The sequence below is a fragment of the Sphaeramia orbicularis genome, chromosome 24 (genome assembly GCF_902148855.1).
Source record: "Sphaeramia orbicularis chromosome 24, fSphaOr1.1, whole genome shotgun sequence".
In the NCBI taxonomy this organism is placed as follows: domain Eukaryota; kingdom Metazoa; phylum Chordata; class Actinopteri; order Kurtiformes; family Apogonidae; genus Sphaeramia; species Sphaeramia orbicularis.
The window spans coordinates 13,561,041-13,576,396 of record NC_043979.1 but is presented as its reverse complement, the minus strand read 5'-3'; the positions used below and the strand labels follow the sequence as shown (position 1 = coordinate 13,576,396).

General features: G+C 35.1%; 1 long non-coding RNA gene across 2 annotated transcripts; it reads left to right on the top strand.

Moving 5' to 3' along the window:
- The first annotated feature begins 411 nt into the window (after positions 1 to 411).
- Positions 412 to 6,536, top strand: LOC115415455 (uncharacterized). 2 transcript variants are annotated; one of them, XR_003934818.1, is made up of 5 exons: positions 412 to 568; positions 3,753 to 3,823; positions 4,077 to 4,153; positions 4,723 to 4,792; positions 5,847 to 6,536. It is a non-coding gene; the product is annotated as an uncharacterized LOC115415455 (long non-coding RNA). The 2 variants fall into 2 exon arrangements; XR_003934819.1 differs by lacking the exons at positions 4,723 to 4,792; positions 5,847 to 6,536 and adding an exon at positions 4,399 to 4,522.
- The last annotated feature ends 8,820 nt before the right edge of the window (positions 6,537 to 15,356 follow it).

Below are 15,356 nucleotides of genomic sequence, written 5' to 3'. Positions count from 1 at the left end.
CTGAAGGGGACAGAAATCAGTAGATAATTTCTGCTAGTGGCAAAACAGGCCGAACCTTGTGGAAGGACGGAAAAGGGTGTAGAAGCTTGTGGGCTCTTGTGGAGAACAGCCCGTGTGTTTACTGTGTGTACCCATGGAAAAGCTGCTGAAGACGGCCTGACCCAACTCTGCTTTTTTCACTCCAGCTGTGAGTTTTTGAACTTCTTTTAGGAACAGGACTTAGTATTCAGTTCCAGTGAATTAGTTTAAGAATAGAGTGATTTGGTCTTCTGTTAACGGACGGGTTTTCCCGTCAGTTGAACCTCCAGAAGGAAGCAAACAGAAACAAATGGAAACACACTGAAAAAAGGGCAAAGGGAGGGCGCTTCACTTTCAAATATGTACTTGGCATATACAGCACAGTTTAATTCATAACATATACAACAGTTTAATTGTGTTCTTCCTCCTAACATGTGTGGGTCAGGCTGACTTCTGAAACACTCCTGCTTTAGGAGGAAAAGCTCAGCTGCACTCGGACAGTTTTTCGCTGGGACTCAGAATAATGCTGCTTTGGACCACTCTGTACAAGGTAAGGATGAATTTAATCTTATGCAACGTTATTCAGAATGACTTTATGCACTGTTTTCACAGAGCCAAGCTGTTCTATGCTATTAGCACCGAGCAACATGAATCTGCCAGTGTCAATGCTAAGGTTAGCTTAAGTTACCACTTACGTTAGCTACACGACTGTTGGCGAGTAGTGTTTTATATTCGGTCATATTTCTTGAAATGTACACACAGCGTATGTTTTGTGTCGACTTCAGTCTAAAGTGTGTGCTTTCAAGAGGGCTGTTGACAACTGAGCTTAGTTTAGTGGGGCAGAGGCAGTTGGAAGCGGTGCAGAGGAGAGCTAACATGATGGTTCTGGGTAAACATCATTCTTTACATTTACATTACGGCTAAAATTTCCTTAGGGGGTCAAATGAGTGGCCATTTTTGTCAAAAGAAAGTTGTAAGAAATGCATAGAACTGTGTTGAAATAATGCTAATCCATTTGTGCACAGACTACTGATATTATTTGACAGTGGAACCTATATTTTCATAAATATTGGATTTTAATAGCAGGTGTATGTGAAAACTTTTGCTGGTGGACGGACGTGACATTACCCATGATGATCTGGTCAGTACCAGTACTTCATTAGTAATAAACTTACGGACTTACTATTGCTAATTCTCCTCTTATTCATACATGTTAGTATTGTGGATCTAAAACAATAACAGTTGACACAAAAACACTCAATGTGTCTAAAAGAATAGAATATTTGTTTTTCAGGTAAATTCAGTTCAAATATAACTTGGCCATTTGTGACATGAAAATATAGCATTAATTGTGATGAAATTGGACATTTTTGAGCTGAAAACATAGTTCATATGACCATCCACATGTTGAACAGAACTGAAATCCTGTACATTTGCAGAACTTGCATTTACCAACACAAAGTTCCTTTGGGGTTTCACTTCTATTGATTTCTTATGCACAAAGACATAAATAAGACCTCTAAGCAAATTTTAGCCGTTTACTGTTAAGCTGGCGGGTCAATTCTCCGTTTTTCCGAAGGTTAGGTCACTGTGACATGACATAGACCATGGGTCAGCAACCCTGGTCCTAGAGAGCCACTATCCTGCATGTTTTAGATGTGTCCCTCTTCCAACACAGCTGATTCAAATGATAAGCCTATCATCAAGCTCTGCAGAAGCCTGATAACGACTGTCAGGTGTGCTGGAAGAGGGAACCATCTAAAACATGCAGGATAGGGGCTCTGTAGGACCAGGGTTGCTGACCCCTGACATAGACCGTTTACTGACAGTGAGAGGACAGACCAGCTGACTGTTAGCATGGAGGAGGGACACTGGGCCCTCTGGATTTTTAACCCTTTCATGCATGAATTATGAGAATTTAAATCAAGATCCCCCCCCCCCCCCCCCCCAGAGTATTTTTATTCTTCCTTATGCATGAAAAAAAAAAAAAAACAATGTCATTGAATTTTTTTTTTTACCTACTTTTCATGGAGTTACAAAAATGTGCACTCAGCTGGACACCATGCATTTTATTTTTTATTTTTATTTTTTTTAAATTTAACCTTTATTTAACCAGGTAAGTTAGTGGTTAACTGATGCTCATTTACAATAACGACCTGGCCAAGAGGCAGCACACAAACAGAATGAGTAGCAGCACAGGTTATATGTACAAACAACAGAACAGATTAAAAATTACATTTTTTAAGCAAAGAAACATGCATTTACTGACACACTGTGTGAAAACTATGAAATAAAACATTTTTAATGCTGCTAATCTTATGTGTTCTCACATTTTAACACACTAATACTAAGTACTCACTCAGATAATATGCAACAAAGAACAACTTGTTAAAAAAACAACAACTGGTAATTACAGTCTAATAACAAGTAGCAAATAATTTACACTCAAATATGTCACTGCAGATCAGGTTTATCAAGAACAGGAAAGGTACAGTAATGGTATGAATGTCAGTGTATGGAATGATTCTTAAGTGTCCACTGTGTTGACTGATATGGAACTAAAACAACAAAACCCATGAATATACAAGAGAACAGCTGGAGAAGAACTGTCCACTGTAGTGACCACTATGCATGAAAGGGTTAGTCTTCAATTTGGGAGCAGGCTGTGTAGAATGTGTCGTTCGTCTTTTATAAAATCTGATAAAAACAAAGCTGGCAAAAGTGTCCCCAGCTCAGAGAAAGTGAGAGAGGGGGGCGAGCAAGCTGTAGGTTGAATGAGGAGAGAGAGCGCCAGTAACATCAGTAATGCAGTTAATTAGAAGAACAAAACGATGTTTTCTGACTTTGTCACAGGGGTTACAGTAAAAGTACTAAAGCAAACCTGTGTGAAGCTGCCTCACTGCTGGATACAGTGTGAATTCAGCTGAAGTTTACACCTGTCTGTCTGCTGTGTCCATTAACCCTTGAAGACCCAAACATGTACTGGCAACCAAAATCATCTACCAGTATAACATTTTTAATAACTTCTGATCCAGTAATCCTATCAATACATGTAAATAATTGGTGTAAAATAATTTGTCATCTTTTCATGGTCATCAGATATGACCCATTTAGATGTTCAGAGTATCCATAGTTACTGTGGAAACACTGTCATCTTCTTCAATATTGGTTCACCAGTAAAACCCATGGAGATGGATCAATGACAGTGGATGGAGACACTGGGTCTATGTTCAGTTATTGATATCATTGCTAAAAAAGTAAGTTTTTCTTCAGTTTTGTCTGTTTCTGATAAAATAACCCTCAGCTTTAATCTGGGCTTTTATGAACATCTACATGATCGGTGAATTAAATATAAGAAAGTACTGGATTTTCACAGAAAATGTGCAAAATACAGAGAATAATGTGAAAATAAGTCGTGATAAATCGCTTAAGAAAAGTGAAATAGAAAGAAAAATTCATTTAGCAACTGCCACCAAAGTCACACTGGGTTTTTATGGGTTAAGTAGACACACTCACAGACCTGTTGTTTTTGTGTTCTTACTTATTCAATTTTTAATTTCAAGCAGACAATGGACAAACAAATGTTATTTTTCACAGTTCAGTTTATACAGAAAAACAAAATGTAATTCTCATTTTCATTTCTCAGGCTAAATTGAATATCTGAAGGAATGGGATATGATTAAGTAATTTTAAAAAATATATTTTTCTGTTCTTCATTTATTTTTTTTTAATAGGTATCTGATAGTTGAAAACCAGGTGACTGACCCACTTGCTTTGAGCAGTTTCATGGGCGCTTTCGTAATTGGTGAGTATTATTAAAATGATTTTGATGATTTACGTGATGTGTTTTACTTGATTTAACTATGTTGCTTTTAATTTTTGAAAAAAAAAAAAAAAAAAACAAAAACATTTTGTGTTTGCTACAATTGCAATACAATTCAACATTCGTAGCTAAAACTAACACAGTCTAATACAACAGTCCTATAATGATTCCTACCATAATGAAGGTCATAGTATTCATTCACTGTCTGTAATGTATAATATTTTTTTCTGAATAGGTATTTGGTGTTCCTCTTATTCAGAGACCTGTGACAACTTTGCTTGGTGCACTGTTCCAAAGGCTCTGCAGTAAATGGTGAGTATTCAAATTATTTGTTTGATTTGATTACACAGACTTTCAAAATTTATGTATATGACAATGTTGCTATCAGTTTCTGAAATATTCACCTAAAGATTTTGTATAGTGTGCTAAAATGTCCAGAATATACACATTATCCAATTTACTGGATCCACATTTTTAGCTTAGCAAATATAGCCTAATACAACAAGCCTGCAATCAATCCTACCTTCATAAAGGCTATTGTGTGATCTTCTTAACAGTTTCAAAGAGGTATGTCGATATTAAGAGTGGCTGTCCTAAATGGGAAAAAGAAGAAATTCCTCTCACAAAACAATTCAACTGCACCACACTCTACAGCCTCCAAAATGACCAGCTGAATCAACATCTCACTGTTTTAGCACTGTAACACTGTATATGATAACCTTCATGAAGGTAGGATTTTTTTTTTTTTTTTTGCAATACTGTTGTATTTGACTGCAGTCGTTTTTGCTTGATAAGTGAGTATGCATTTGAGTAACACAACAAAATAACTTTGAAGAAGTGTGGATCTGTTCAGTGAGGAAGCTCTGTTGGGTGTGTTTTAGGTTGGCTTGCCTGTAACTCCCCCCCCCCAGTGGATGTGGTGGTGTAAGGAGTGTTCAGTAGTCGTTTCAAGTACGTTAGAACTACTTAACCATTACAAACTCAAACATCCACATTTTGGACACACCACCCATGTACATATTCCAAATGTCCATGCACATTTAAGACATGGAATACTTTAATTGTACATCAAAGTAGAGTGCATTCCACACAGGTTATTCACTTTCAAAAAGAACTGACTTCTTTCAGCTGTCACTTATATGCATGCAAGAATTTAGCTAACGAAAGGGAGTACTTTGTTCGTATCAACACACATCTGAGGAGAAATGGAAATATTTCTTGCATGTTTATGGGCGGTAGTTTTCAAACCAATGTTTATGGAACGTTTAAGTCTCATAAGAGGCGCAGACATACACCTCACACCCTAAGTGATTTTATATCAAGTATTGTGGAAACAACTAAATTAGCATCACCACCATTGCATGATTCTTTTTCTGATTGCCAGGACGAGGAGTGCGTGGAAGAGGAAGTTTCTGATACATCACTAGATTCACTCCACTGGCTCCCTATTTATATCGTTTTCATTTCAAAATTCTGGTGCTAAGTTTCCGGGCTCTACGTGGCCAGGCCCCTGCATACATTGCTTCCCTGATTCAGCCCTACAGCTGGGCTCGTAGCCTGAGGTCTTCAGAACAGCACCTGCTGACGGTTCCACACACCTGTTTTAGCAGACACGGTGACAGGTCCTTTAAGCTGTAGCACCACGTCTGTGGAATGACCTGCCTCTACACCTACGGTCCATGGACTCTGTAGAGAGTTTTAAAAAAAACACCTCAAAACACTCCTGTTCAAACAGGCTTTTTAATTTCCCAACTGAGTCAGGGCCACCACAAACTGATTGCACTTTATGCATTCATCATATTTTAAACTGTTGTGTTGAATTTGTTTTAAACAGCATAATGCAGTAATAAAAGATTAATGCAGGCCAATCCCAAAACAAGTTTTCTGACTAAAATTGACCAAGTATTCTTATTAAACTGGCCACTACAGCATAATACTTCTAGTCATATATTTATGTGTTTTATTTGATTTAATCTTGTGCCTTTTGTGACTGTTCACTCTGCAGGCTGATGATGAAGCCTTCCAAGGATCCATTGAGGACACCATGGTAGGAATAGTACATTGTCAGACCAGGAGAGGCCACCAGTAAACCAGAGGACATCGGGGTTGTCCTTGAAGGCCAGATGGTACTGCAGGATCTGGACAATGTTACTTTTGGTGTTGCAGTGTTGTTGGGCTTAATGTATGCTTTGAACCTCAGCTGCCCCACTGAACTGAAGTATACCTTTGAAGTGCTCCAGAAAGTTGTGATGGAGCTCGACAGTGACACTCTCTAAGAAAGCCCAAGTTCTTAAAAAAAAAACTGTATCAGTGAGCTGTTGCCAGATATGACGTGGGTGAGACAACAGTTCACCGTGTTTGCTCCTTGGGATACAGAACATTGTTGCTGTTTGGTTGCATTGATGATGCTTTGTGCACTGACAGAACTCACTTGCACTGCCTTTATATTTGCTACATCATATTTAGTTTAAAAATGGGGAGCCTTGCGTGGAGCATTGCTTAGCTTTAACACTTCTGGACCCCAGTCTACCATGTTAGTCCGTTGGAATATGGACTGTTTATTGCACTAGTACTGGACTGAAATGTTGCAACTCACATATTGCCACATTACTTTCATGTATGTTTTTGGTAATATTTGTTTATTACGTGTGCTTACAAATTGGATGTCAGAAGTGTTTGTGTTACTCTGACTGTTGTTTTTTGCTCCACGCTCTTTATAACAATTGTTGATATTGTAAAGGGAAAGGCTACTTTGTTGTGATTATTGCCATTTGTTTTTGTCCGCACATACCCCATTGTGATGCATTGTTACCTCCGCCAAGGAGGTTCTGTTTTTGCCGGCGTTAGTTGTCTTTGTCTGTCTGTTTGCAAGATAACTCAAAAAGTTATGGACGGATTTGGATGAAAATTTCAGGAAATGTTGATACTGGCACAAGGAACAAATGATTACATTTTGGTGGTGATCGGGGGTGGGGGGGGGGCCATTGGGGGCCCACTGATCTGCCTTGGCGGAGGTCTGCGCTCTCCGAGTGCTTTTCTAGTTTATTGATGTTTGTTTTCAGTAGGAAGCTGGTTTAAGGACAGACAGTACTTTGTTCTAATAAGTGGTGTGTCCATACATTCATACATATATTTACACAGACATTCATACTGTTAAAAACTCCACTTCCTGGTTGGGGAGGGGCAGGACCTCACCTCACCTATCAGGCCACACCCAACCCTTTAAGAGGAAGGATCAGGCCCAGCCCATCCTCTTTTTCCCTTTGTTTGACGTAGAGCATGTGAGCCATGTGGCCTGAAGAACAATCACTTAAATGCACAGACTGGATGGATGCATACCTGAGTGAGTTATTTTGTGTTATTGTTAGTTGAATATCCTTGAACATGTTTCGAATTGTTTTTAGTTATACAGTTATTGTTTCCCTTTGTGAAGATTTAAAATCATCTCATCCAAATCATCCTACCCATGTCATCACCTGAACTGTTCCACCTGTAAATATCTGCTTGAAGAGAAATAAAGCATTATAAACGGAATCCCTGACCAGTTATTATATCTGACCGTATGCCAATGCAGAAGTTTTAATTATTCCAACACAAATCAGCCCTTCAACCTCAGCCTTCATAGTTTTTACACATACCTTAGATTTTTTTTTCTGTCTCTCATTAGGAAGCTGTTTTAAGGACAGATGCTACTTTGAATAAGTGATGTGTCTATACATTTACATACATGTACACATTCAGACTGTTGTGGACCATTCTTTACTGGTGTTTTGTGGTCATTGTTAATTCATGTTTTGTTTTCATTAGGAAGCTGTTCTAAGTACAGAAAGTAATGCATCATTGGCATTAAAAACGCCATTCATTGGCTCTGATTGTATTTTTCTGCTTTCATGGAACCAAAAACTGGATTTGCATTTCAATGTTGAGCACATAGAATCATCAGATAACAAAGAACCATACTACATGGTCAAACAAAGTTTTTCGTCACATGAAAAAGAGCGGGAAGAAGTATAACTCATAAACTCCCACCCCCTTTTTACAAACTAATAATTGAATTAAATCTGCTTCCTTTGCTTTGTTGACACCCTTTTTTTCTATATATTTTTACAATAACACAAAACATCAATACAAACCTGCGGTGGCCCAGAGGTGCAATAGCCCAAAAAATTATCGACTAGCCCAAAAAATTATCCACTAGTGAAAAAAGAGGAACAGGCCAAAAAAATTATCCACTATAAGAAAAAACAGGGAACACCCCAAAAAATGATCAGTTCGTGCAAAAGGGTCCCAGCAGGGTTTAGGTTTGTTAGGTGTATTGGGTTAGGTGTTGATTTGTGTTCAATCATTAATATATTTGGTGGAAAAAGTGACTTTTTCCTCCATTTTCTCTGTTTCTGATATAATAACTAGTAACTTAATCTGAGCTTTCATGAGCATCTAGATGATCTGTGAATTAAATACAGGAAAATACATGATTTGCATTGAAAAAATGCAAAATACAGAGGATAATATTACAATAAATGGTTATAAATAACTTAACAAATGTTTAATAGAGAAGTTTCTTTAGTTAGTTTTATTTTGAGCACACAGAATCATCAGATAACAAAGAACCATACTACATGGTCAAACAAAATTTTTCATCACATGAAAAAGAGCGGGAAGAAGTATAACTCATAAACTCCCACCCCCTTTTTACAAACTGATAATTGAATTAAATCTGCTTCCTTTGCTTTGTTGACACACTTTTTTTCTATATATTTTTTACAATAACACAAAGCATCAACACAAACCTGCGGTGGTCCAGAGGTGCAATAGCCCAAAAAATTATCCACTGTGAAAAAAAGAGAACAGGCCAAAAAATTATTGGCCCACGCAAAAGGGTCCCAGCAGGGTTTAGGTTTGTTAGGTGTATATTTATGCTAAAAGGGTGTCTAATTGTGTTAACTTACCTTCACGAAAAATTAGAAGTAACTAAAGTCAGTAAAGGGCATTGGAGGTGATGGATTTTTACTTTGAGTTTGTATCTGGGGTTCTAAAAATAAACTAAAAAGTTAATTCTGAAAGATTATAGGATAGTTTATTATCTTGTCAAATAGTTGCGATAAATTGATGTATGATTATTTTAGAAATAGCAAAACTGGACAAAAGTAGGATAATAGTGGATAAGTAATTTATTTATTTATTTTGTTATAAATACTGAAACGGATGAAATGTTTTGATATACTGTACATGGTGGGGAAGCAAAATTTACAATATTTTGAGGCAGGGATTGAAAGACAGTGTATGACCAATTAGTTTATTGAAAGTCATGAGAATTTATTTGCCACAAGAAAATGTACATAATAGAAAATGTTTTTATTCTATGTGTCCTCCCTCTTTCTCAATAACTGCCTTCACACACTTCCTGAAACTTGCGCAAGTGTTCCTCAAATATTGGGGTGACAACTTCTCCCATTCTTCTTTAATAGTATCTTCCAGACTTTCTCGTAATAGTTTTGCTCATAGTCATTCTCTTCTTTCCATTATAAACAGTCTTTATGGACACTCCAACTATTTTTGAAATCTCCTTTGGTGTGACGAGTGCATTCAGCAAATCACACACTCTTTGACGTTTGCTTTCCTGATTACTCATATGGGGAAAAGTTTTCTGAAAAGGTATGGATAATAGTGTTAGGTATGATTATGACATCAATATATGTTTGGTTTCAAAACAACTGACGTAGTGCCTGCTGAGAAAAAACAACTAAATGTTCATTGTAAATTTTGCTTCCCAACCCTGTAGAAATCCAGCTAAAATAGGGATGGAAACAGTATCTGTATGCTTTTAAGAATAGGTCTGTAGTGAGAGTTGTTGTTACATAAAAAGACCACTAGGTGTCAGACTAAGACCATGTTATGTCCATGGGGGAGCCAACTGTTTAGACTTACCTTGAAAGAAAGATAAAGGATACCACATATCCATATATTAATTTAAAGTTAAGAGTTTAATATTAGAACATTAATGAAACTTGTTCAAATAAATGTTTTTCACTAATCTAATTATGTACTTGGTTTTCTTGAATTGATTATGTTAATATCTTAACTGAAAAGGTGTATTACTTATTGTTATTATCCTGATTATTGCTTGATGGGATGATACATTTAAAAATCCTGAAGGGACAAATTATTCTAATGAAATGTTTTTGATTTTTTTTCTTTTTGTTCAAATTAATACAAACATAGATAATCTTAATTTCGTTGTGAGTCTAATGACTACTGTAGAAATCGCCGTATTATGAAGCTGATGAGAAACCGTGGTTAGAAAAGCTGTACTTGCATTAATCAAACACTAAGTGTCACTCTGAGACCATGTTATGTCCATAGGGGATCTAAGGGTTCAAACTTACCTGGAAACATGGAAGACACAATAAGGCAACTCCAGACATTAAGGTTAAAAATGAGACCCAGTGTATTAGAAAATGTATTTAAACATTAAAGTATCATGTATTTTTATTCTATATCTAATATTTTAAATCTAAAAGATATTTAAAAAAACAAACAAAAAACAAAAAAAAACCCTCTAAATGTGATTCTATTTCCAATTTCCATAATAATAAATAAAGTGAAATTAAGTAGTTAAAGCTCTAACTTTACATGAGATTTGCATATTTTTTTTTTTTCCTTTTATGTTTAATAAAGAATATTTTCATGTATTAAAACAATCAAATTACCTATAAATTATATATATATATATATATATAATATATATATATATATATATATATATATAGATACATATTTTCAATGAGACTAGTGGTACAAGCCACTGATAAAAACTGTATTTGGACAGTTTATCAGTGCTTATACATGTTATACATTCACAAAAATACATTTATTTAACATTTTTTGTCGTGAAATCTTCCGTAATTACACAAGATATTTGTCAATTAACAAACAGGTCTTGTAAACTCACAGATCAAATACTTCTTTTACGGTTAATTGTCAGTAATTTTGTCTTGTTTTATTTATTCATTTATTTTTTTTTTTACAGTATTAAACTTTAAATTAACAGTTTAATCTCATAAATAGAAAAGAAAATTTGTGACATTATGATACATTTGCAAATGTATTTTAACTGTATTTTTCTGTGAAAAAAGAAAAAAAATTCTCTTAAAAAATTGAATTTTTTTGTTATTCACAGTTACAGTTTTTTTTGTGTGTGTTATTTTACATTTGACATGTAAAATCACAGTCTATTTTTGTCATTTCATTGTTATTTTCCTGTATTTTCAAGATACAGGAAAATCTGTAAAATAAACAGTGAAAACTCTGTTAAATTATAGATTTTTTTTTTACAGTGAGGGTCTGATTACCTAATAACAAAAAATGAGTGAAATCATATGAAGTGTTTCATCTTGCTGTGCTGTTCTGCAGAAGATGCAAAAGCCTTTTCCTTTCATTGCATTAGTTTCTGAAAAACTATTTCATATGTGATTCATGCAGCAGAAAGGCATCTCCTAAAGCTGCACAGCGTTCATACTTTGACTGAAATGTACTATATTGATCTCTAATAGTTTATTTTACGTTTTATAATAATACCTACTATATACAGGGTGGGGAAGCAAAATTTACAATATTTTGAGGCAGGGATTGAAAGACAGTGTATGACCAGTTAGTTTATTGAAAGTCATGAGAATTTATTTGCCACAAGAAAACTGACATAATAGAAAATGTTTTATTCTATGTGTCCTCCTTCTTTCTCAATAACTGCCTTCACACGCTTCCTGAAACTTGCGCAAGTGTTCCTCAAATATTGGGGTGACAACTTCTCCCATTCTTCTTTAATAGTATCTTCCAGACTTTCTCGTAATAGTTTTGCTCATAGTCATTCTCTTCTTTCCATTATAAACAGTCTTTATGGACACTCCAACTATTTTTGAAATCTCCTTTGGAGTGACGAGTGCATTCAGCAAATCACACACTCTTTGACATTTGCTTTCCTGATTACTCATATGGGCAAAAGTTTCTGAAAAGGTATGGATAATAGTGTTAGGTATGATTATGACATCAATATATGTTTGGTTTCAAAACAATTGATGTAGTGCCTGCTGAGAAAAAACAACTAAATGTTCATTGTAAATTTTGCTTCCCCACCCTGTATAAATAATTTTTGGAGGAATGATGAATAATAGTCATGTGTTGTATTATGTACTTTAGTACGTACAAACATCTGTAACACGTTGCATCCATCCATTGGAGCATTTCAGGTCATTTTTAAAAAGATAAAACCCTATTGCATGATTATCCAAACTTTTAATGTCTGCAGATGCAAAAAAAATATCAGTGTTTATCTGTACCTACACATATGGACAAACAGTAAAAGGACATGTCTTTACACTTTACTTTACACTGAGTTATAAGCTGCCTCTTTATGAAATGTTTGAAGGAATGGTGACACAATCAGTTGTGGGGAGGCATGCACAGGGTATAAACCTGATAAAGCATTGTAGAAGGAATATTTTTGTGTTGCCAGTCTTTCTTTCTTTTTTTTTTTTTTACTTTCCTAGACATGAGCGTCAGTCCTTGGTGTGTTTTGTATTTCAGTATACATGGACAGTCCTATTGACTCTTAGTTGTTTTCTTGGCATTTGAAGGATATTGACATCCTCTGTTTGTTCACAGGGCCTGAAAGCGACTAAAGATGCAAGGCTCCCCCTTTTATATTGTACCATCACATTCTGTTGTGTTGTATGTCTGTGTTGGAAGGAAGACACACACGATTATACACAGGTGTAGTGTGGTATTTGCTTTCCTCCTCTTTTAACACCAGCCCATAAAAAGTTTACTGAGAGCCCTCCCTTCTGCTTTCATCAGCATATCACTTTGAGCTCCTATTATGCAAATGAAATCACAGCTCTATAAACCATATGTAAATGGAAAACACAAGCATGTCCAGACAAAATTACAGTCATAAATTTGATCAACAGCGCTCTGATAATCAGAGGAGTAAGTGAAGCTTTCCTGTTCTGTGCTGTTGTTGAGGTTCTTTCTATTCATCAGTGTGATTCGCCAGCAGAGATGAGTCACACTGACAAAATTTGAGAGCTCCATTTCAGGAAATTTGCTTGAAGCTTCAATAATTGCTCTCTGTGTTCCACCATCTTTTCAGGACGCTCAAAGTAGTCTATAAATACCGACAAAATGACAGACATCTCTCATCGTTCCACTTAACTGACCATACATGATGGAAATCCCATGCAATTTCATTTAATCTCAATGCCTCTACTGCACCTTAAAATGATGTAAGGGATCAGCCAGAAGCACAATCTACCTAAACTTCATATAAAATATTTATACTTGAAAGCAGTGAGTTAAAAAGCCAACACATCAAGCAGCAGTGAACGGAGATGCAGAGCCAAATTTAAAGACCAAATGGAGCGAAGGGATCCCATAAGCTACTGGATGCCCAACGACATTAATAATAAATACAGCCACGTATGCAGTCATTAGTGGGGTCCGAGCCTGATGAAGCAACGCTTTGACACAGGGGAATATAAAACTGATTCATCATTGTGGATAAGAGCAGATAGAACCTGCAGCAGCTGCCTCTGAAAAGGCATCTAACAAACTTCCCCTGAAACACTGCCAGTTTTAGTAAAAGCTACTGAGTGAAACCGAATGTTCCTGTGCGCCTCTACGCCCTCATCAAATCTATTAAGTCTGATAAAGCGTTAATGAGTTACAGCATTTCTTCTATTTGGCAGTGATTTAACCTTAACCTCAGTGTTAAATAATGTACACAACTCTGAGATATGATGTAAACTGTTGAAATAAGAAAAATACAATTGTAAAAAGCAGCTCAGAGCCAATGTCCATTAGACACACTCTGGAACAGTGGTTTTAAAAGTACCCCCTGAAATATATTTTTCAGCCAAGTACCCCAACTTCAGCATTGTTGATTTAAAAAAATTAGGACATTTTTTCCTGTGTTCAAAGTGTCTATTTTATTTTCAAAACTTTGTAACAAACACATATTTAACTTAACCCCCTGGGTATCCAGGTGCACCTTTAGGCACACTTGCACTTTGTTTAAAAAACTTCAGTTATTTTCACAATTTAAATAAGGTTAGATTCAAGTTGTTCATTTTTGCATGATCTTAAAATTCTGGCCACACACTAAAATTTGCACATTGTAAACAAAAGAAAATTACAAGATTAGCATCCGTCTCCAAGTGTGCCTAAAACGCACTGTTTCTTCCATGTGATATGTATGATTAGGGCTGACCTTGATTTAACAAAAATAAAATCAAATTAGAGCGAAAAATAAATCAATATATAATATTTAATAGTTTGGTTTATAGGTGTGCATTTTTGGCACACTTGGTGACAAATGCTAGTATTTTGAACATTTGACGTAGTGCCAAAAATAATAATGCAAATTAACCAATGTTGCTGTTAATCATTGACATATGCCAGGCTGCAAAAATCAACTAATATTGGATCCACTTTTTATGTAGTATATTGAAAAAAAAAAATTTTTTTTGGTTTTTTTGCATCCAAAAAAATGGTTTGTTTACATTACACACACAGCATTTAAAGGGTTAAAAAATGTGACAGTTATTGAGTATTTGGTATTTTTATTTACAGCTCAAGTTGATGAAATAAAAAATAGTGTAAAAGAATTAAAAACAAACTGTGTAAAGTTTTTTTTGACATTATTCCACAAGCGTGCCAAAAAGGCACACTTGGTGCTTAGTAAAGGCCTTGCTGGACGGGATACCGGAGGATTATATATTAAAAATAACAAATCTTTGCAAGCAAATTTTGTGTGAAAAATATTAACTGAAAGTGGCCCTCTTTCATTGATAAGAAAAATAAATAATTGGTCATTAATGAATAAATTAACCTTTCGTCACCAAAAAATAATTACTTAATTACTCAAATTAACTCATCTTGAATAATATAAAATAGAAATACTCTTAAAATGTTAGCAAATCTTAAACAAGATGACTGACTATAATAATATAAAAATATATATTTATGTAGTTATATTAATACAGACCCAGACTTGAGGTTCCAATAATGTTTATTATTTAATTAATTAAAAATAGAAATAAATAAACTATGACTTTACTCAAGCTAACAAATGATTTAACATATACAAACAGAATTAAATAAATAAATATTCTATAGATTAAATTCATTTTCCACATATAAATAATATTAATATAATAGACAAACCACTGTGTTATTAAACATATTCTACAAACTAACAAAAACACAGCTGATATTAAAATGACACACTCCAGGGTCTGATGATGTGTCCTTAGTAATAAACAACAATAACGAATAATTAACTACCACACTACGTTAGGGATTACAATTGTAGCCTCATGCTCAATGGATTTAATAGCTTTGTAGATGGATGAAACCACGTCTCCCATTTCAGAGCTTTAACTACTTAATTTCACTTATGTATTATATACAAATTGGAAATAGAATCACATTTAGAATGGTATTTATTTATTTATTTTTA